The following is a 23,096-nucleotide window of genomic DNA, read 5'->3' as shown; positions in this document are numbered from 1 at the left end:
GTAGAGCACTTGCCTAGCATTCATGAATTCCTGGGTTCCATTCCTGGCATACCACACACACATACACACACACAATCAAATATATATAACATAAGGTTTACCATCTTAACTGTTTTTAAGTGTATACGGTTCAGTGACATTTAGTATATTCACACTGTTATTCAACTGTCAACACCATCCTTCTCCAACATTTTGTGTGTGTGTGTGTGTGTGTGTGTGTGTGTGTGTGTGTGTGGTACTGGGGGTCAAACCCAAGACCTTTTTCATGCTCAACAAGTCCTCTACTATTGAGCTACCCACATCTCCAGCACTTTTTGATCTTGTAAAAATTGCATCTCAGAACTCTTACGTATTAACTCTCCATTCTCCTCTCCCCTAGGACTTTGCAAACACTATTATACTATTCTGTCTCTGTAAATTTGACTATTCCAGGTAACTAGTATAAGGGAAATCATACAATATTTGTATTTTTTTTTTGGTGTGTGTGTCTGACTTATTTCCCTTAGCATAGTATATTCAAGGTTCATGTATGTTATAGCATGTAGCAGAATTTTCTTTCTTTTTAAGCTTGAATCATATTCCATTGAATGTATGTACCATATTTTGTTTGTCCTTTCATCTGTCAATAGACATTTGGATTGTTTTCCCCCTGAGATGTTACAATCTTCTTTCCTGATGTCTCAGATCTCTGCATCATTAAAGTTGGACACAAATGGAGAGTGGTGACGGGGAGAGTGCTGGAGGTGAGAAAATAAGAAAGATAAGGGCAGGTAAGGGGGCAAAGAGGAGACAGGGGGGCGGCCAAGTGCCTGTGGAGTGAGGTAGAAAAGGCCACTCTCCTGAGAGTCCAGGTAGACAGCAGCAAGATGTCCCCCCCCCCCAAAAAAAAAAAAAAAAAAACAGTTCTACCAAAGAAAGAAAGAAAGTTAGTTCTATCAGCAGCCATTTGTCATAGCTGCCAGTGTCTTTGGACCCCCAAGTTTAGAACCCCTGATTTAAAGAGATTCACACTAGTATCCTGTAGGTGACTCTAGAATTACACTAGCATTTCTACATAAATTTTACTTTGCTACCAGAAAGACCTAATCTAACTAATGACGCCAGTGTGATGATTTTGATCTAGTTCAAACCACCAATAAGGAAATGTGAGTTCTGGTCCCCCTCTCACCTTGAACAGCATTGTTTTTTAAACCAGAGTTTTCAGTTTGACTGAAATGGGATCATGTTACAAGTTCTTCATGAATTACTAAAACAAATGAAAATAAAAACAAAACCTGGCCTGGGGCAAATTAGACTGTAAGACATTCTATAAGCAAAAATGTCCATAATCTCAGTATACTAACAAACTCAATGTAAATAGTTTTATACTAGTTTAAATGCAAAAGCTGCATCACTTCATCTGATTTGTACACTAATCCTATGGGAAGGTTAAGGTAGGTATTATCAAGCATTCTACATATGAGGAAACTACATTTCAGAAGTATGTGACATATCTAAGGTTACAAAGCTAAGAAGTGGCACCACTGGAACTGGAAACCAGGTCTTCTGAATTTAATTTTCTTTCTTTCTTTCTCTCTCTCTCTCTCTCTCTCTCTCTCTCTCTCTGGTTTGAACTCAGGGACACTTAACCACTGAGCAACATTCCCATCTCTTTTTTGTATTTTATTTAGAGACAGGGTCTCACCAAATTGCTTAGGGCCTTGCTAAATTGCTGAGGCTGGCTTTGAGCTCAAGATCTTCCTGCCTCAGCCTCCAGAGCCCCTGGGATTACAGGTGGCCCCCAACCCGGAGCCCCACCCTTATGATGCTTTTTTAGGGCAAGTGTTTTTTATTCCTGAAAAAAGAGAGATAAACTGAACTGCACTATGGACTGTGTGAAATATTAATAACCTGCAAGTTGTGAGTTCTGGCTTTGCTACTAACAAATTGTCTCAAGTGAGAAAAATAACATTATCACACCCACTCGAATGGGTGAAGTGTCCTGAGACTACTGAAAATAGAACTTAACCCAAACTGTCCCATCTGAAAAGTCCACCACTTTTACTTCCATTCTAGAAACATGTTTTTATTTTTGGTTTATGATTTTTCTAAAGAAAAATGCATACAGAATTTTAAACTAATATAAGGCAAAGATGCTCTGATTAAAGGGAGTGAGGGCTCCAGAAGGTCACCCAAGGTCTTGAGGAATCCCAGGAGGATCAACTGCCTGCCAGCTTGACCAAGTTCACGCCTTACTGAAGCATCTCTTCACCCCCTGTCCCTTTTCTCTCTCCAGCCAGAAGGGAGGTGTTTGCATTTTATGAGGTAAAGCTAGTTCTCCCACCAATACGTTGAACCTCGTTCGCCAGGAAGTCACCCCGTCCTACATGGGGTTATATCTACTTCTGGTGTTTGCTGTGGGACCAACCAAAAGAGATCCTTGAGCACTTCTAAAAATGTTATGCGCTACACATACAGAAAGATTTGAGACCCAAATGGAGAGAGGAAGGAGACACATTCCCGTTCCTTGGCACTGTTGAATGATAAACAAGGTGTGGAGTTTGTGAGCTCAACGTGTCCTTCACGTCCCTCCTAGACCCTGGGCCTGCTGCTGCTCCCCCAAATCCCCCAGGATCCGAAGAAGGCACAGTTCGTTTGCTAGTGGCTGCGCAGTGGCCTCGGCCCTAGAGGGGAAGGTCTATTGCAAAAGTCGCTGCGCTCCTGGTCAGAGCAGCCAGGAGAGCCGAGGGTGGAGGACACAGGGCAGGGCAGGCCAGGCGCCAGGAGCCTGCGACACCAACAGCGTCTTTCCAGCGAGGGTGCGAGCGCGGGTTCTCCAGCCACCTCGTGCAGAGGACAGCTCACACCTCTTGACCTCCTTTGTCAAGCAGTGGTGAGGAGAGCGACTCCTCAGTATTGGAGATACTGTTGAATTTTCCTGGTAATTGCAACTTCTTCCTTTGAGGATCCAAACTACAAATTGTAAACCTTTGTTGGCTTTTGAAACTTTCTTTCTTTCTTTCTTTCTTTTTTTAATATTTATTTATTTTTTAGGTGTAGATGGACACAACACAATGCCTTTATTTTTGTGTGGTGCTGAGGCTCGAACCCGGTCCCCACTGTGCTAGGTGAGCGCTCTACCACTGAGCCACAATCCCAGCCCTGAAACTTTTCTTTTAATTTTCCTTGATGTTCCTCTGGGTCATATATGTATATATGAATATATTAGCTGTTGATGAACCTTTAATTAATTAATTAATTTGTTATATGTGGTGCTGAGAATCAAACCCAGTGCCTCACACACGCTAGGCGAGTGCTCTACCCCTGAGCCACAAGCCCAGCGCCCTTTGGGTCTTCTTTATGGGACTTCCTTACTGTTCCAGGGGAGGATCTCTAAGGTTTGTGGCGCTCCTCTGCTGCCTCCGCCACCCTCATCCCTGCTTTTTGTTTGTTTGTTTTTTGTTTTTGGCATATGTATTTCCTTGAAAATGACAGAGTCATTTATAAATAAACTTTAAGTAAGTGGCAAGCTATAGATCTCATTGTTTTCATAGGGTCTTGTGTTTTGATTTAGGGAACTCTCCATGTGCTGCTATATTTAGGTCTACTGAACTGCTTCAGACCAAGGCACAGATTGACTGTCTCCTTCCCTTCCTCCCTCCCTTCCTCATCCCTGTTTTATAGGGGCTGGCTGGCCATGCTAGTGCACCCATAGCTGCCTTTTCTCTTTCTTATTTACTACCTTTAATTTGTGAAAGGTTGGGAACCAGCTAACAAGACCTCTGATGAATAAAACTATCAAATAACCTGAGGAATCCTCATGTGAATTAAGTACCTAAGCTTTCGTACATTTGTACATTATGTTTTCCTTCCTACCTGCCTCTCTCTCTCTCTCTCTCTCTCTCTCTCTCTCTCTCTCTCTCTCTCTTTCTCTCTCTCTTTCATTCAGTAAGTTGCCCAGGCTTGCCTGGAACTCCTGGGCTCCAGCCATCTTCCTGCCTCAGTATCCTGAGTTGTTGGAACTATAAACCTACACCACCCTCCCTGCTTGTTTTTAAAAACCACTCAAATGTCTCTTTTAACTTATTATTCTTTTTGATTGTAAAATATACATAAAATAAAGTTTACCATAGTAACCATTTTTAAGTGTCCTGATCAGTGGCATTAAGTACATTCACACTGCTGTGCAGCCATTACTACCACCATCTCCATAACTTTTTCATCTTGCAAAACTAAAGCCAAATTCCCTTAAACAACTCCTCATTTCCTTCTACCCTCATCTTGGTAACCAATATTCTACTTTCTGTTTCTATGAATTTGATGACTCTAGGTATTCCATATAAGTGGAATCATACAGTATTCGACCTTTCGTGACTGGCTTATTTCACATAATATACTATTCTCAAAATTCATACATGTTGCATGTATAATGTGACAGAATTTCCTTTCTTTTTAAGCCTGAAGAATATTCTATTGTGAAAATATAGCACATTTTCTTTATCCATTCATCCATTCATCCATCAGTGAATTCACAGTTTGCTTCCACCTTTTGACTATGGTGAATAAATATGCTCTGAATATGGGTATGTAAATAATTATTCAAGTCCCTGCTGTCTGCTTTAAGTTGTTATATCCAGAATTGGAGTTGCTGAATAATATAATAATTCTACTTTCATGGGGGCTGAACTATTTTACATTGCACAAGAGCTCCAATATTTCTACATCCTTATCAATGCTTATGTTCGTTTTCTCTCTCTCCTCTCTCTCTCTCTCTCTCTCTCTCTCTCTCTCTCTCTCTCTCTCTCTCTCCTGCTGCTGCTGAGGATCAAATCCAGAGCCTTCCACATCCTAGGCAAGCACTCTACCACCGAGCTAAACCTGCAGCCCTTGTGATATTCTTTCAAATGCTATTTGCTAACTACTTGGTTCTTGGTTGTTTTTAGATAGTGAAAATTACCAGCCTTAAGACTTCTGGATTAGTCAGAGTGTTTTCAATATGAAGGTAGATATGTGTCACTTCGCATAGATAGTGTTACTATAAATATCATATTTTAAATGTAAAGAGGGGTTATTTATTTTTGTGGTACTGGGGGCTGAACCCAGGGACAGCCTATCACTGACCTACATCCCCAGCCCTTTTTATTTCTATTCTGAGACAAGGTCATGCTCAGTTATGAAGTCTGGCCTTGAATTTGCAATCCCTTTTGCCTCAACTTTCTGAGTATCTGGGATTATAGGTGTGCAACATTGCAACTGGCGAAAGGGGAGTATTTAACAGAAGATTTAATGAGTTTCTTTAAAAGATCTTTTTAAAAATAATAACTTTATTATAAAATAATAGATGATCATTTTAGAAAATTTGGAAATTATAGATAAATAAATAAAATAAGAGTTAACAATAATGCCACTGTCCAGAGATAATTGGTTAATTTTGGTGTGTATCCCTCCATTCTATATATGCGTAGCTAAACACAAACACATACACACATCACATCTATGTGGATGTGATGTTCACATTTTAAAAACCTAACATCATTCCATTCTTACAGTTTGATAGCCTGGTTTTCTCACTTCACAATATGTTAAGAGCATTTTTATCAGCTCATCATATGTCTAAATAATCCTCGTCCCTTGGTGTCAGTGGGGGATTAATACAGGATCCTGCCCTGTCCCTTACTGATACCGAAATCCGCAGATGCTCAAGTTATTTTTATAAAATGCCTCAGTATTTGCATAGAACCTTTGCCCATCCATCCCATATACTTGTCTCTGAATTATTTATAGTAACAAGATAATGCAAATGCTATGTAAATAGTTGTTCTCCTGTATTGTTTAGGGAATGCCAAGAAATATACTGTACATGTTCAGTACAGACACAATTCCTTTTAATATTATCAGTCTGTGGTTCCATAACATGGAACCATGATAGGGAGGGATGACTGCTTTTTAAAAGCTATATAGTACAAATCTTTAAAAACATAATTATTCCTTAGCATCTCTTTGGAAGATTTCCATGTACTAGAATGTCTTGGGGGTCACTATAGAGGTGTTTTTTAAATATTTTTATTAGTTGTTGATGGACCTTTGTTTTATTTATTTATTTACATGTGGTGCTGAGATCGAACCCAGTGCCTCACACATACCAGGCAAGTGCTCTACCACTGAGCCACAATCCCACCCCCTCTATAGAGTTTTTTTAAAAAATAAATCTGTTTTTATAGAATCCCTGCTGGATAGACTCTTTCCCAAAACTGTTACCCCAATTTTATAGATGGTGAGAAATCCTCAGAAAGAGTGTCCAGATTTCTGGTCTGATGTTTTTCCAAATGGCCAAAAATATTAGGAAATATTCCTATGGAAAAGATATGTGCTATTGGGGGGCACAACTCAATGGAACACTCAAACTCTCACAGGAGAAAGAAAATCCATAATTTGGACAAAATTCCTAAAATACATGAAGGAATCCTGGAAGATTTTTTAACTGTTGTGTAATTACATGAGCAGCTTTTGCTTCAGCATTAATTGACAGTTAACAGTAATCCTAATAATGTTTTGGCATTGTCAGACCTTTGGGGCTCATGCCTTCATGAGTGTCTTTTTATAGAGCAATTAATAAATGTTGGCAGTGTGCTTGTGATCCTTCTGAAATGCTTGGGGAGGGTATTGTCACCGTTGCAGCTTTGTATATTTTGGGTCTTACAAATGATTTACCACTTACTAAATTTGAAATCCAAATTGTGGATTTGGCTCTGATTGGTGCCAGCTAACAAATGCTGTAATACTGAAAAGAAGTTAAGAAGCTATCATGGGGCTGTTTTCATTTCTAACTTTTTTTTTTTTGTACCAGGGATTGAACCCAAGGGTGCTTAACCACTGAGCTACTTCTCTAGTCCTTTTTAATATTTTATTAGAGACAGGGTCTCCCGGGGTTGCTTAGGGCCTCCCTAAGTTGCTGAGGCTGGCTTTGAACTCTGGATCCTCCTGCTTCAGCCACCCGAGCCACTGTGATTACAGGCATGCGCCACTGCACCCGGCTTCCATTTCCAACTTTTACCCAGGATGATCATGTGGAAAAGAAACTCCTGGATTTATAGGTCAAAAAATGATAAATAATTTGTATTATCTAAAATGATATTTTTCATATCTGATATGGAAACAATTCCTTGTAACTTTTTTTAACTTAATGTACTTGAGTTAGCAAATTTTTAAGGCCATAAGTACAAATTTTAACTTAAGTAATAATTACTAGATTGTTTCAACTATGGCTCTACAGCTGAATGGTAGTCTCTCTTTTCCTAAGTACCACTATTTTTCTTCCTTTTGTCTTCCCCCAACCCTAAAAGAAGAAGAAATATGACATACAGAAAAACAAAGGCATAAACTGATAAAAAATTGTAAGAATAAGCTGTTATTGCATTGTAGATTTAGAGTAAAATGGTGCAACTCTTCATTATCACATCTGACTGCAAAGTTAATTGAGAAGAGTCCCACTATTTTCATCTTGTCACTTCATAGTGAATAAGATGCTGCCCTTGGAAGTGTCAATGATAATTCAGCACTACCTAATTAGCACCATTTGATCCATCATTCAGTCTTTGGAATATGTTCAAATATACCATTTTATATTTTGGATTTCAAAATATAAATACAGAATTTTAAAAACATGAGAACTAGAAAGATATGAAACAGCTCTTCTAACTCTCTCAATTTACAGATAAGGAAATCGAGATCTGGTAAGGGAAAACAATTTGTTAACAGCAGATTATTATTTGTTAATTTACTTAGTCATCTGTCTACACAGTCAGTCAACCAAAGTCACCAAGCAGGAGTTAATTTAAGCCGTTATAATGGGCAAAAAAATAGACATCCTTGTTGTTCTTGAGTTAAACTCCAGCAAGAAGCATTGAGCTCCACAACCAAGTACCACAAGGACCTTATTTATTAGCAGTATAGACTAAGCTATCAAACAGTGACAATGACTGTCAGTCCTATCTGAAGTTAGGAAGCCTTCAAAGAAGAGAACTTTGAACTGAGCCTTAAGGAATGCACATGTTATCACGTAGAGAAGAGCAAAGGACAACCCAGGTAGAATAAACATCATGAGGAAAGCCACAACTCTATGAGCATGTATGATAGGACTGAGTAGTCAACCGTCTAACAGGAGAGTGTGTGGAATACAGGGGTTAGGGAGAAGAGGAAGGGAGCAAAAATGGTAAAAAATTGGTCTTCAAAAGTTTGATGTAGGGGTTGGGGATACAGCTCAGTTGGTAGAGTGCTTGCCTTACACACACAAGGCCCTGGGTTCAATCCCCAGCATCATAAAAAAAAAAAAAGTTTGTTGTAAGCCAAGTATGGGGGCTCATGCCTGAAATCCTAGTGACTCAGGACGCTGAGGCAGGAAGATTGCAAACTCGAGGTCAGTCTCACCAACTAAGTGAGGCTCTAAACAATTTAGCAAGACCCTGTCTCAAAATAAAAAACAAACCAGGCTCAGTGGCACACGCCTGTAATCCCAGCAGCTTGGGAGACTGAGGCAGGAGGATCTAGAGTTCAAAGCCAGCCTCAGCAAAAGCAAGGCATTAAACAACTCAGTGAGACCCTGTCTCTAAATAAAATACAAAAAATAGGGCTGGGGATTTGGCTCAGTGGTTGAGTGCCCCTGAGTTCATTCCCTGGTAACATCCCCCACAAAATAAATTAAAAAATAAATAAAAGGGACTGGGGATGTGGCTCAATGGTTAAGCACTCCTGGGTTCAATCCCTGGTACCAAAATAAATAAATAAATACAGTTTCTTGTGGCTAAATTGGCAAAAGCATTCAATGCCTTGCCAAAAAGTATGAACTTCATTCTAATAGTGCAGTCTCCATAGACTTGTAAGTAGAGTTAGGATATGATCAGACCTTGGTTTACACTGGAAATGAGTTAGAAATTGACATTCTAGATTGGAGATGATGAGAGAGCCTAAAGGTGAAAGAGTAGCAGTAAAGAGGAACAAAGAAGATATGTATGTGGCTGTGTGCTATGACCCCAGCAGTTTGGGAGGCTGAGGCAGGTGGATCACAAGTTTGAAGCCAGCCTGAACAACTTTGCAAGGCCTTAAACAACTTAGCAAGACCCTGTTTCAAAAAATAAAAAGGACTGCAGATGTAGCTCAGTGGTAAAGTGCCCTTGCATTCAATCCCCAGTACGAACAAAAGAAGAAGGAGGAGGAGGAAGAGGAGAAAAAGGAGGAGGAGGTTAGTAAGCACATAGTTAATAAAGATGGTTAATAAGCACATAAAAAGACATTAATCAGAGAAATGCAAATTAAAATCGCAGTGAGATACTACCACATACCCAATAGAATGGTTACAATTTAAAAAACCAACTATCCCAAGTGTTGGCAAGAATGAGGAGCAAATGAAGCTTGCATATGCTGCCAGTAGGAATGTAAAATGGAACAATTCTGGAAAATAGCTAGGCAGTTTTCTGTAAAGCTTATATACTTACCATATAAACTAGCAAAAAAAAAAAAGAGTAAGATATTATCACTGTTTTTAAGGAGTTAAACTCAAGACAAATGATTTATCCAGGAGAAATGATAACACATGTCCTACTATGGTTTCAGATTGATTTGTTTCCTCTGAAACACATGTTGGAATTTAATCCCTATTGTGAGATATTAAGAGAATAGAGATTTAATCTCACTGTGGTGTTTGGAGGTGGGGCTTTTGGTATTGATTAGGATTAGATAATGTGATCTGGATGGAGCCCTATAATTGAATACTGGTGACCTTATAAGACGAGAGACCAGAGGTCAGACACATACACACATGCACGTGCACACAGGCGTGCGCACATACTCGCGAGCGGGCACCCACACTTACGCACATACTTGTTCCCTCTTTCCATATAATATTCTTTGTTGCCCCAGGACAACCAGCAAGTCCATCACTAGATGTGACCCCTTGACCTTGAATCTTCAGAACCATGAGACAAAATAAATCTCTTTTCTTTAAAGTTTACACAGTCTGTAGCATTGTGTTATTATCAACAGAAAATAGGTAAAGACATGTCTACACAAAGACTTATACATAATGTTCATAATAACTGCATACATAATAGCCCCAAACTGGAAACAACCCAAATGTCCAACAACAATTAAAGGGATAAACAAATTTAAACAAATTGTGGTATGTCCATACAATTGGAATGCTTATCAGCAATAAAGAGGAATGATCTAAGGATATACATAACAATGCAGAAGAATCACGAATACACCATACCAAATGAAAGAAACTGACCCAACAGTATGTATACGTATTATGTGATAACATTTAAGTGAAACTCTAGAAAAGATAAATCTAATTCAAAGTGACAGAAAGCAGACCAGCGATTGCCTAGGGTAGAGGGTGAAGGCAAGATCAACTATTCACAAATGAATTTTTTGGGGGGATGGGGTTGCTCTATATCTTGATTGTGAAGGTAGTCACAGTTATTGAAGTAATTGTACACTTAATGGGCACATTTTATTAGATATAAATTGTACCACAACAAAGTTTATTAAAATATAATTGTATTTTGATGGTTAATGAGATAAACTAAAAACATGGTAGTTAATTTTATTTTACAGGTTCTTCATTTGGTTCTCTTTAATTATGAATTCATGTCTTAATGCAGTCCAAATAGACACCGACACAAATATAGAAAGGATTCTCACTCCATCCAGCCAACCAAGGGGAGAGACTTAGCTGGCACTGTAGCATAGGCCTGTGTAATTCCAGTGACTCACAAGGCAGAGGCAAGAAGATGGTAAATTCCAGGCCAGCTTGGGCAATTTAACTCTATAGTCTCTCTCTCTAAATAAAATAAAGAGGAGTGGAGATGTAGGTCAGTGGTAGAGAGCCCCTGGGTTCAATCCCTAGTCCTGAAAAAAAAGAAAGTGAGGCAATAAAATTCAGTAGTGGGTACAATATAGAGCCCCAGTTCCACATGATAGCAAAGAGCAATTCAACTAGATGTTAGGTTGGAAATAATTTATTTTAAGAACTTGTATACCATCTTTCAACCACTTGAAACATTTAAAAAATATTTTCTACATTTTAAATATATCTCTGCTCTATGTCATTTAGGCTTAATAAAATGATATTATTTATTTATTAATTTTTGGTTCTGGGGATTGAACCCGGGGCACTCAACCACTGAACCACATCCTCAGACTCTGCCACCCCCCACCCTCCTTTTTTTTTTTGTATTTTATTTAGAGATAAGAGTCTCACTGAATTGCTTAGTTGCTGGGGCTGGCTTTGAACTTGCCATCCTTCTGCCTCAGCCTCCCTAGGGGCTGGGATGACAGGCTTGCATCACCGTGCCTGGCTTGAAAATTATTTTCTAATACTGTAGTTCAAAAATTTTCTTTATGCTTTTGTATTTTGTTATTATTTTCACTAATTTTACTACTTATCCAGGAGAAAAAGAAAGTAAAATATGGAGGGTGATAAAGTTATAAAAAGAGAATGACCTTCTCCAGAACTCATTTCTATGCTGTTAGTTAAATTGGTCTCTATTATTTTCAATTTAACTCCTTAATTGCGTGATCCACTGGGAAGCAGCAAAATGTGATAAGACAAAATAAAAAATTGTAATTGTTTTATTTCTATCTTCAGGGAACAATCTCTCCCATATTTTAAGGTCACTTTTTTCCCTTCTTCCATGGGTAAGGTTCTCAAGCTGGGCTTGTGACCCAAAATGGATCAACTCAAGTACTTTATCCTCCTTGGCAGGGTTAGGCTCAGGCATGAGCACATGACCTGCGTAAGCCAATCAGAGCCTTTTTTCAGCTTCCCCTCCTCCTCCCCCCTAATTTATTGGGGAAGAGCCCGTCCTTCTTTGGTGGCCAAGGAAGAGGTGAGCCAGGAGATGCTGGCAGCAAGGTTAAAGCTTTGTGAAGAAGCCAATCTGAGAGAAGGAAGCTAATACTTAGAGAGGTAAAAAATGACAGACAGCAAACTCTTTCCCTAAGTTTGAGAAGTTGGTCATCCCTGCTTTCCTGCGGTCTCATCACATGAGAAATAATCCTCTTAGTTCAAGCTGCTTTCTGCCCATTAAAAAAAAGGAGTGATTCACGTAGGTTTCTTGTCCTCTGGCACAGCTCATAATACAGTTAACATTTCCAGTGCAGCAGAGAGTAGTTTGGGGTCTTCCAGTGAAAAAAAAAAGGAGAGGGCCTTCAGAAGGCCAGATACATATGGGTGTACAATATAGTTGGTTCTAAGGACCCCTTGCAGACCACTGCACTCCAGGGATTCATAGTTTCTCTCTCTCCCCCATCAGCCTTGTTTCCTTCTTCTTTCTGACCCAGATGTTTGCTTCCCTGGAGTCCTAAGTGTCTTGAACTCAGTTCCCTTATTACAGCTTTCTTGGATTTCATGTAATCTAGCTTCATTGCAGTTACTCCACTGGACTGCTGCCTAGTAAGTCTGGAGGCCAAGACCTAAAATATTGTTCTGAGACCTCCAGGAATATCTGCTTCCCTTCCTCTTCCCTCATCGGAGAGAACTGGCCTCCGTGAACCCATCTGAAGGGTGACTTCAGTGACTTTTTCAAATTGGAAGGAAACATGGGTTTCATTGTTATTCATGCTTGCCATCTTAGTCATGAAATACAAATAATGGTCACTCTCTGAGAACTTTGCCAAGTGGAGCTGAGTTGAAGCTGATTCCTAAGTATTTATTCCTAAGGAACTCATTTATAAGGATTAGGGAAAGGAGCATCCTGATATTTACCTCTGTCACTAACGCAATGCCTGAAAAGGGTGATATCCTCTATAGGAACTTGAATTTAAGACTTTGAATTTTGAACTTTAATGTCTTGTGGGCCAGCTGAGAACAGTTTGGTGGTGGGGGGGAAATAAATAAATACACACACACACACACACACACATGAGTATATATGGTACTGTGTATATTTTGGTACTGGGGATTGAACCTAGGGGCATACAACCATTGAACCACATCCCCAGCACTTTTTTGTATTTTATTTAGAGACAAGGTCTCACTGAGTTGCTTAGGGCTTTGCTAAATTGCTGAGGCTGGCTTTGAACTCTTGATCCTCCTGCTTTAGCCTCCCAAGCTGCAGCCTCCCAAGCTGCTGGGATTACAGGCCTACTCTACTACACCAGGCTCTGGTGTGGAATATTAAAACAAAACTTTAGGTGGCTGAGGATATAGCTCAGTTGGTAGAGTGCTTGCCTAGCATTCACAAGTCCCTGGGTTCAATTCCCAGTACCAAAAAGAAATAAACAACTTTACTAAATATTTCTAGATAACAAGAGAAAAATAAACCGAGAGGGAAACAATCCAGACAGATTATTTAGCATATGTTACAGTTCTTGTTTGTGGCTTTAAGAACTTCTGTCTTATTTGCATATAATTTGGTGCCTTAAGAGGTCCTGCTTTTTTATCATCCTGTTCATCCTTCTCTTTTTTTAAAAAAATTTTTCTTAGTTGTAGATGAATGCAGTATCTTTATTTTATGTACTTATTTTTTGTATGTGGTGCTGAGGATCGAGGATCGAACCCAGTGCCTCACACATTCAAAGCAAGTGCTCAACCACTGAGCCACAGCTCTGGCCCCTTTTCATCCTTCTCCATCTTGGATTTCCTGCTTCCTTCTAGAGAAGAACTCCAAGATGTATCTATCAGTGAACCAGTTGTGAAAAGTTATGGTACATCAAGACTTATGGACTCTGAGAAGTCTTCAGGATAATCCCTATGTGAGATCCTGGGCAAAATGAACATCTTTCAACTGAAGCAAAAACTTCAATCATAAAATTTCCCCTATGTATAGGAGACTTGTTCTATTTGAAGACTTATGGGAGGATGGGGATGTAGCTCAGTGGCAGAATACTTGCTAACATATGTAAGGCCCTGGGTTCCATTGGTGGGGGTGGGGGGTTGGGGAACGAACAGAAGAAAAAGGATTTAGGGGCTGGGGATGTGGCTCAAGCAGTAGCACGCTCGCCTGGCATGTGTGCAGCCTGGGTTTGATCCTCAGCACCACATACATACAAATAAAGATGTGGTGTCCGCCGAAAACTAAAAAATATTTAAAAATTTCTCTCTCTCTCTCTTAAAAAAAAAAAAAGAAAAAGGATTTAGAGGAAATTCTTGAAGAATAGTGTTGGTGTATAAGTTAAGTTTCGCAGCAAACCACCCCATAACTTTACCCAATAACTTTAGTGTCCTTAAAACAATAACCATGAGCTGGTGGTGCATGCCTATAATCCTAGTGACTTAGGAGGCTCAGACAGGAGGATCACAAGTTCAAGGCCAGCCTGGGCAACTCAGCAATACTTTGTGGTAGAGTATGCTTGGGTTCAATTCCCAGTACTTCAATAACAACAACAAAAACTAAACAAAGGGGCTGGGGTTATCGCTCAGTGGTAGAGCGCTGGGCGAGGCCCTGGGTTCGATCCTCAGCACCACATAAAAACAAATAAATAAAACAAAGGTATTGTGTCCTTTAAAAAAAATGTCAAACAAAGCCCCATGGAGCTGGGGATATAGCTCAGTGTGCTCAGCAAGCATGAAGTGCTGGGTTCAATCCCTAGAAGCAACAACAAAACAAAACAGAAACCAAAAAACAAAACAATAATCCATATTTCCCATGATTCTGTGGGTTGATTGGGCAGTTATTTTGATTTAGACAAGCTCATTTGGGGTTGGATGGCCTAGAATGGCCTCATTCACAATCTATGGGTTAGGAAGCTATTGGTCCTGGATCTCAGCTTGAACAAACCCATTCTACTCTATGTGGTTTCTTATTCTTTTGTAAACCAGCCCAGGCTTCTTCACATGGCTATCTCAGGTTTTCAAAGAGAAGCAAGAAAGGCAAGCCCCAATGCAAGAGCCTCTTACAAGTGCGCATGTGTCGTATTTGCTGTTGTACCATTGATCAAAGCCAGTCATATAGTCAAGCTCAGAGTCAGTGTGGGAGAGGCCAAACAAACTTGTGGATATCGAGTGGGTAATTATTGTGGTCCTTTTTGCTAAAATCCTGCCAGGGTTGCAAAAAAGTGAGGAGTAAGGAGAAAGACGAAAAGGGAGGGGGATTCAAAAGTTTTATGGGGCTGCATGCAGCCTCTATTATCCTGAACCATCCTGTTGAGGAGACCTGGCTGCTGGCATAAGGTCAGCTTTGCAGCAACTCAGGACATCTGTAGAAGTGTGTATGGCTATATTTGGGCCTGTGGAAACATTACTCTCAGAGGTTTCTGCTTTCTGTTCTTTATAAACTGATTTACCAGTGAAGAAAAAAATGATTCTCTTACCTACTTCTCCTACTTTGCTTAAGAATTTTATCCTTGTTTAGTTAAAATTACTCTTATTTATTTATTTATTTTTACTAGTTACACATGACAGTACAATGATCTTGACATTTCATATATTTGAATCAAATGGAGTATCTTTTCTCATTTTTCTGATTATTCAGGTTGCAGAATCACATTGGTCATCCTTAACTGGAGGTGCGGTGAGTAATTTTGGATTTGGTACCAGCATGCCCCACTCCATCTAGTAACAGAGCTGTCTTCCTGACCTTGGTTTGGGGGGTGGGGGATCCATGATTTGGTCCTACCAAATTACAGAAACTTTTTGCCTTGGTTTTAGTGATTGATTGGTTTAGGATGGTCATGTGACTCAGGGTGGGCCATTCAGAGTTCTCACTAATTGGATAGCCTGTCCAGCTTTGGGATCACAGTGCTTTGTAGAATGTGAAGTTGGAACTATGTTATAGTAGAAGAAAATAGATCAAAATACAAAAGCAAAGACAGTAGAGCTAAGAGGTAGAAATATTGTTTGAGCCCCTGGATGGAGCTAGCTAGCCTGAAAAATATACTTGAAATATATATAACTTTGAATTGGATTTCTGTCACTTGCAACCATAATGCTAACAAAAAGATCCCATCCAATAGAAGGTCAAAGTAGGAAAGCTCAAACTTTGATGGGCTCATGGTACTGGTGGGAGTAGGCAAGTCAAGGACCCCTGTTACTAAACTCCATTGACTATCCTCTTGGGAGAAACCCTATCCTTAGGAGACCGCTAAATGCCTTATATTCCATGGGTTAATGCCAAACAAGAGGGGGGGTGGCTTAACCTAGAGATCAAATTGCTCCATGTCCATATCTTTTATGCATGTAGAGTCACCACCTAGACTGCTTTCTTTCTTCCTTTGTTACTCTTTATTCCTCATCCAGTCTTAGAACAGTTTCTCTGTTGCTCAGAGCACTGTTGAGTCACATCTGACATAAACTATGAACTTAGCTAGTTACATCAACTTTCAAAATTAAACAGATGGTCCAATGCTTGGGATACCAGAAGAGCATGAAGAATCACAGGCCAGCTTTCTTAGGAATTGCTTCTTAACTTAATTTGGGCATCGTGCAGTAGGAAAAGAATGCCAAGCCAAACTTGATATTAAACAGAGGTCTTAAGATATAAATAACTCAAATAAAGCAAACCAAGAATCACCATCTCATTAGTAGTAGGAGAGAAAATAAAGTGAAAAACAAGAAGGAAAAGATCAGACTGTGAACTTTTGAAGGGAAATATTGTTTGCAAGTGAGAGACACTGAATAAAATCAAGTACAATGAGATGCTTGAGGAAGGCTACAAAAAAAAAAAAAAAAAAAACCCACACAAAACAGGAGCTATTTAAAGAAAAACTCAGTATGAGATGCTTGACAGATATAAAATGGCACCTGAGTTAGACAAGAAGATCTGAATGGGAAGCTAGGATAGTAGGGTTCTATTCAGGGCCTTTTCCTGAAATTCTATAACCATATGCATTGGTGATAAACTTCAAATGAGTATTTAAGTCCTAAAAAAAAGTCTTTCACAGGAATGTAAATGAAGAAATCAATGAGTTCCTTCCAAAGATTTTGGTAAATCTCATCCTAAACTAAGACTTTCATGTTTGCTTTGCAAACAATCAAAGATAAAGACAATATAGGGTCATTTTGGAGGTATATAATCCTTTGCTAGTCTCCCTGATGCTATCTAGAATATTAATAAAGAGAATGAGGACACTTCTCAAACTACCTTTAAGAATGTATACAGGTTCACAGGAGTATGCATATGTCCAAACTCATCAAATTGTGTACCTTAAATATATGCGATAATGTAAAAAAAAATACCAACACACACACAGTTTCATTTTGTTTATCTCCCTATGGTCAACAAAATGTTAGCATTACTATGTATTGGTTTAAGAGACTCTACCCCTATAAACTATAAATTGCTGGTTGTATGCTTAGGATATCTAAATTGAAGGAGCGATGAATGAATGAATTGCCACTGGCTACATTAGCATTATTATTCTGGAAATAAAGTCCTGGCATTAATTTGGAGTCCTTGAATTTGGAGATTCATTAAATTCACTTATTGAGCCTCACACAAAGCACAAGCCTAGGCACTAGAGATCAAATGTCTGCCTAAGTGAAGGGTTTATTTATAGCTGGAGAGATAGGAATGTTGTGATTTGCCAGATAGGTTATCCTGGTGGTTTTTTTGTGGCAGAATAAGGAGTTAAATGGCTGAGAATGTTTTGTTTATTTTGTTTTTAACTGTTCTGGTTCCATTTCCTAAGTGGACCTTGAAGCCTCTTTTATCACTAAGCTTCATCCTCAGCCCCCCTTTTTTCTTTTTTTAATCAGAGGCAGTAAAATGAAATAGAAGAGGTTGCCAAGCCCAGTGGTGCATGCCTGTAATTCTAGTAAAGCTATCCTCAACAATTTAGCAAGACCCTGTCTCAAAATAAAAAAATAAGTCATAAAAAGGACTGGGGATGTGGTTCAGTGGTAAAGCACAGGTTCAATCCCCAGTACCGCCCACGTCTCCCCAAAAAGAAAAATTAAAATAGAAAGAGGTCCAGTGGAATGAGAGGAACATCATTACCTAAGTACATGTATGAAGACATGAATGGTGTGACTCTACTTTGTGTACCAGAGATAAGAAAAATTGTGCTGCATATGTGTAAATGAATTGTAATGCATTCTGCTGTCATATATAACAAATTAAAATTTAAAAAAAATAGAGGCCTTCTGGTACAGAGGTAGAATGTGGCTTTTGAAACTGGACTTTCTGGCTTTCTCATTTACTAGCTGTGTGGCTTTGGGCAAGTCTCTTCATCCTTTGGTGCCTCACCTTTATGAGCTGTATAGCAAGGATGATCAAAATGGTACCTACTTCATAAGAACATTATGAAGACTGAATTACCATATATGTAAGTGTCTAGTTGGTTAGATATCATTATTGGCTGGCCAACCATTTAGCTACATTTGCCTTTTATATTCTAAGATCCAGAGAAGTTATTTTTCTCAAATGTAAAGTTTGTCTATGTCAGGTTCCATTTAAAGCAGGTATTTGTATGGAAGGGATGGAGAAGAGAGGCTAAATTCTTCTTTCAGGGCTTTTTTGTTTTTATGTTTTGTAGAGCTGGTGAATTGAACCCAGGACCTAGTACATGATAGGCAAGTGCTCTACAGCTGAGCTACACCCCCAGTTGTGAGCAGCTTTAATTTTTGATTTGCAGTTCAATTCGTTACTGCCAAATGTAGAATTCATTTCTACATTTGACTTTTTAAAGGATGTCACCTCATTATCTATAAAATTAATACATTACCAGTTCACTTCATCATAAAGTGGTAGTAAAGATAAATGAATTAGAGAGTGTAGAATGTTTGGAGCCCAAATGGAAGTATTACAACAATGATACACAATTATTTTTGATTATTTCTGTTTTTCTTCTGACTTTATTGCAACTTGCTAAAAGACTGAATTTTGATATTAAGCCCAAGATAATGAAGATTTGAAGATAATTTTCAAACTTGAATTTGGCCAGGTCACCATGCTTTGGAACAGTTTCAAAGAGGAAGATAATTGGGATTTTTAATGAGCTTTGAAATTTACCTGAAAGGGGGGATAAAAAAAACTACAAAAGAATTGGTGTTAAGCAGTGTAAATTAATTTTAGGCAGCCTGTTCTGGGTAGTAATATCATTATTTTCTACTGTGATTAGCCAGAAAATAATCTTTTCTCTATTACCTTTTTTTCTAGTCTCCTCTGGAAAATAAATATTCCAAGGTCACTTGTTACCTAATCATAATGTTCATGAAAATTGACAGGTATTCTCAAGTTTGATTACAGTAAATAGGACAAATAAATCATTTCAATGCCAGAAAGAGGTCAACCACTCTGGTTTTCTTCCCAACGTACTAGCTAGATTTTATAATATAAGCGTTCAGAATTAGATTATGACATTACTTTTTTTCAACCAATTTCAAAAGCAACATGGTTTAATTATCTAGAAATGGAGCCCTCCTGCCATATTCTTTAACGGCAGCCATGGCTGAATTTTGTGGAAATATTACATTGCATTTTATAGAATATGGCTTCTGCTCAGTTGGTTCAATCCCCAGCACCAAAACAAACAAAAAACCCAAAAGAATATGGCTTCTACCAATTAATGCAACCCTAATACCATTTCCAGCTATGGGAATGGTATCAAGCTAAGTAAAGAGACACTTTAGAAATGAAACTCACTGAATAAATCCTAATTTGGAAAATTAGACAAATGACAAATGAAAGAAAAATGCTAATGGCAGAAAGGCAAATAGTTTTTCTCTAATGTCTCCTGATAATGTTTTAGAGCTGAGATTATGTATGGGCAGCTAAAGCTGAAAGAGGAGTAATAAAAATATCTTCAATCCCGCTAGAATGTCATGTTCTACATTATTTTTTCCCATTCTTGGGAGACAAACCAAAAATTACACTGAAACCTAACTGCTACAAAGGAAAATACAACACTGCTATATGATATATGTAGAAAGCGTACAATCAGGTTCACTCCAAGCTACCTTTTCCTCATCCATCCACAGTAATTCCAGGGGGAACCTTTTTTTATTGGGTGATGGGGGAAGACTGTGCCTTCAAACCTTAGCACCAATTTCCTGACTGCTGAGTAGCATTAGTCACGCATCCTCCTCATGCCCATAAATGGAGGACAAGCCTACACTGATGCTATCAGATGAATTTAAACAAGGCTTATTCCAAGAGAACCCTCAGAGCTAGACTGACAACACTCCTGCAGCAAACCCATCTTCAACAGAAGCATGTTTTGTTTCATTTTCCGTCTGAGTGCACACTGCTAACAGACGTGTAGACCAATTTGCGATGGCGGTATTCACTGAGGGCTTGGAGCAGGCCTCCTACTGTGATACTAGGCTGGGGTGAAAAGTTTGTAATAGGGAAAGTTGAGATCCATATTCTTGGTGTTAAGAAAGTTGCTACTGGGGGAGGTTCAGTGGCACAGTGCTAGTTGAGCATACGTAAGTCCCTCATTTTGATCCCCAGAGCTCCCTCCCATAAAAAAGAATATTGACATACTTATTATGAACATTTTTATATTTATTTTATATTAGAGAAGTCATTATTTCACATAATCATTTATTTATTTATTCACTTCTCTAATGTTGGGGCACCTATGAGATTGGCCAGGTACTGGGCTTTAGGCCAGGCAAGCTTTATGAGAAGAGTTCAAATGTTTTTCACCATTCAGCCAAGCCAACTTTAATTTTTAAGCAAAGTTTATAAGAAGATAATTGCCTTTAATTTTTATTGTCTTAATGTACTCTTTTTCACATTTTTAAAGTGGTGCATTACAGTTGTACATACTCAAAAGAATTTGTTGTTACCTATTTGTACATGTACACTATAGTCCCAGGACTTTCCCCCTCCCTCCCCACTTCCTACCCTTCTTAAGGCACTCTTACTTATACTATAGGAAGGTGGTATGAACATGGTAGAAGGACCAGTTGATCAAGGACTGGAAATCCTGGGTTTAAGTTCCAGTTTTATCACCAAAGAACTGCAAGACTCTGAGCAAGTTAGTTAACCTCTCTGGGTCTCACATTCCTCTTTCTAAAAATGAGTGGGTTGGACTTAAGATTCCTTCCATCTCTAAAATTCTTTTGTTCTATATAGTAACACATTCCACAAAGTTTCCTTTGTGACCAGAATTAGTCTGTGATTTCCTAACTCAAGCTTCCCTTTTGCCCTCTTTGAATGTTAAACCAAATATGAACAAGAAGCAATAACATTTTGTCACAGCCAACAAATTGCCCTTCCACAGAATGACCTTTGGAGGTCAGGCCACCCATTGCAATATCTAAATCCAAAGGCAATGGTATGACCAACTTGTAAGCTGGCAGGCTGCCATTCAAAAGGATGGAAATGGTTGTAGGCAGCCAAAATTCTTGGCTGGTACATTTTTAATAAACATAGAAAATAAGAACAGCATTTTCGACTTGGATTGCTTAATTTGGTGCCCATACCATTGGCACATTTGTTGTTAGAATAAAGATGATGTGATATATAACTTATTTAGCTCAGGATGGATTAACTTTCACAAACGAGAAGTAGGTTATGGAGTCATCTGTAAGGAATTTTTATCCTTGTTTCTTGTATCTGGCAGGAGATAGCTTGAGTCATTACAGCAATCTCTCCACCCCTTTTGGCCCTTTGTAAGTTTTCCCTGAAACACAAGCTCTGTTGGATTTACTGTATTGCTATGAACATACAAAAGAAAACTGATGTGACTTTGTGTTTGAATATGTCTTATTAATATTCTCCCAAGATGGTTCAATATGTCTTAATACTTTTTCCAAGAAAAGTCTCCAAGAAAATGTTCCTTAACTTGGAGAATACTTGAGGTGCAAGCACTGTAAACTATAATAAGTAAACATATTGACAGTGCACCTAATAGTAGCTATGGTTTTTAATCATGCCTATTGTACTAACTCATTCAGTTGCTTGAGCCCTACATTTTGTCTCTACTGGTAATATGGCAACAAAGATATTTGACTGGTAAGTCTGTTTTTTCCCCAGTGCTTGGAGATCCTTGAATAAAATGCTCTGTGGTGGTAGGCTGTAATTAGATATGTGGGTGGAAATTAGTGTTCTTCAAGTACACTATGTTTAAGGCAGAGGCACCGTGCTTTTTATTACCTGAGGCCACCCTGGTCCTGTGCCATCGCTCCAGGTCACTGCTTCTGCAGGGCGGTTGGTCTGCGGCTGCAAGTTCCAAAAAGAAAATAACTCGGTATTGAGCTCTAGATCTAGGAAGCTTTTTATAGTTAAAACTGGGTTACACCGTCCTTTTACAGACAAGTCAGGCATTGACCAACGATGACTATAACTTGTTGACTTTTCATTTGGAAATGTACATTATTCCAACTTTCATGACTATCTTTTGAATTGTACTCGGCTCTTAAAAACACTAAAACTTTTGAATGGATTCCTGGAGTCAAGGTAGGTCCTCCATTTTGGATTAGTGCCTTCAGTAAGTAGAAACCCTGTAGCAGCAAATCTTTTCCATTCTAGTCATCTTTTATATAGAATATACATTTCTCTACTTGAAATACAAAACGGCTGCAATTTGTCCTGTTTAAACTTTCACTAGATTATAGGAGTTGTTTTGGATACTGAAAAAACAAAACAAAACAAAAAAAAACCCCACAACTATAAATTCTGGCTTCCTAGACCCCCCTACCGCCACTTGACTTGAAACGTTTGCCTTGCCTGTATTTTTATATATGCCTTTCAAGGGAGATGAAGACTAGGTGAATGATAGAACATTCAAATTATCATTAGTTCCCATCCCTCCCCGCCCCCAGTCCGGGATTCCCTTTTCGCTGGTGACGATAGAGGTTATACCCGCTGCGTTTCTTTTCTACTCCTGCGGCTGCACACGGTTCCGCGCGTCTCCCCGCGACTGCGTTTTCCCGCGAGTTGACTGCGTTCATTTGGGGGGATGAAGTCATCCCTATACATAGTGTGCGTATCAGCTCATTAAATTGGTACAGCACGCTGGGATTCCTCGGGAAGAAAAGGAATGGAGCGAACAATGATGACCATATTTTACATTTATATGGTTTCCCCCCTCCAACGCCCCCAAATCCCGGAGGAATCGCTGGGAGCAGCAGCGCGGCGGGGGGCGGGCAGTGGGTCTGACCGGGATGCCCACCCACTCGCTTGTCCCGGTCCTCAGCAAGCAACAGGGCGAGCTGAGGACAAGCC

The sequence above is a fragment of the Marmota monax genome, unplaced genomic scaffold, assembly GCF_021218885.2.
Source record: "Marmota monax isolate L192 unplaced genomic scaffold, Marmota_monax_Labrador192_F-V1.1 WCK01_AAM20220418_F8-fsc00153, whole genome shotgun sequence".
NCBI lineage: Eukaryota > Metazoa > Chordata > Mammalia > Rodentia > Sciuridae > Marmota > Marmota monax.
This window is presented reverse-complemented; position numbering follows the sequence as displayed.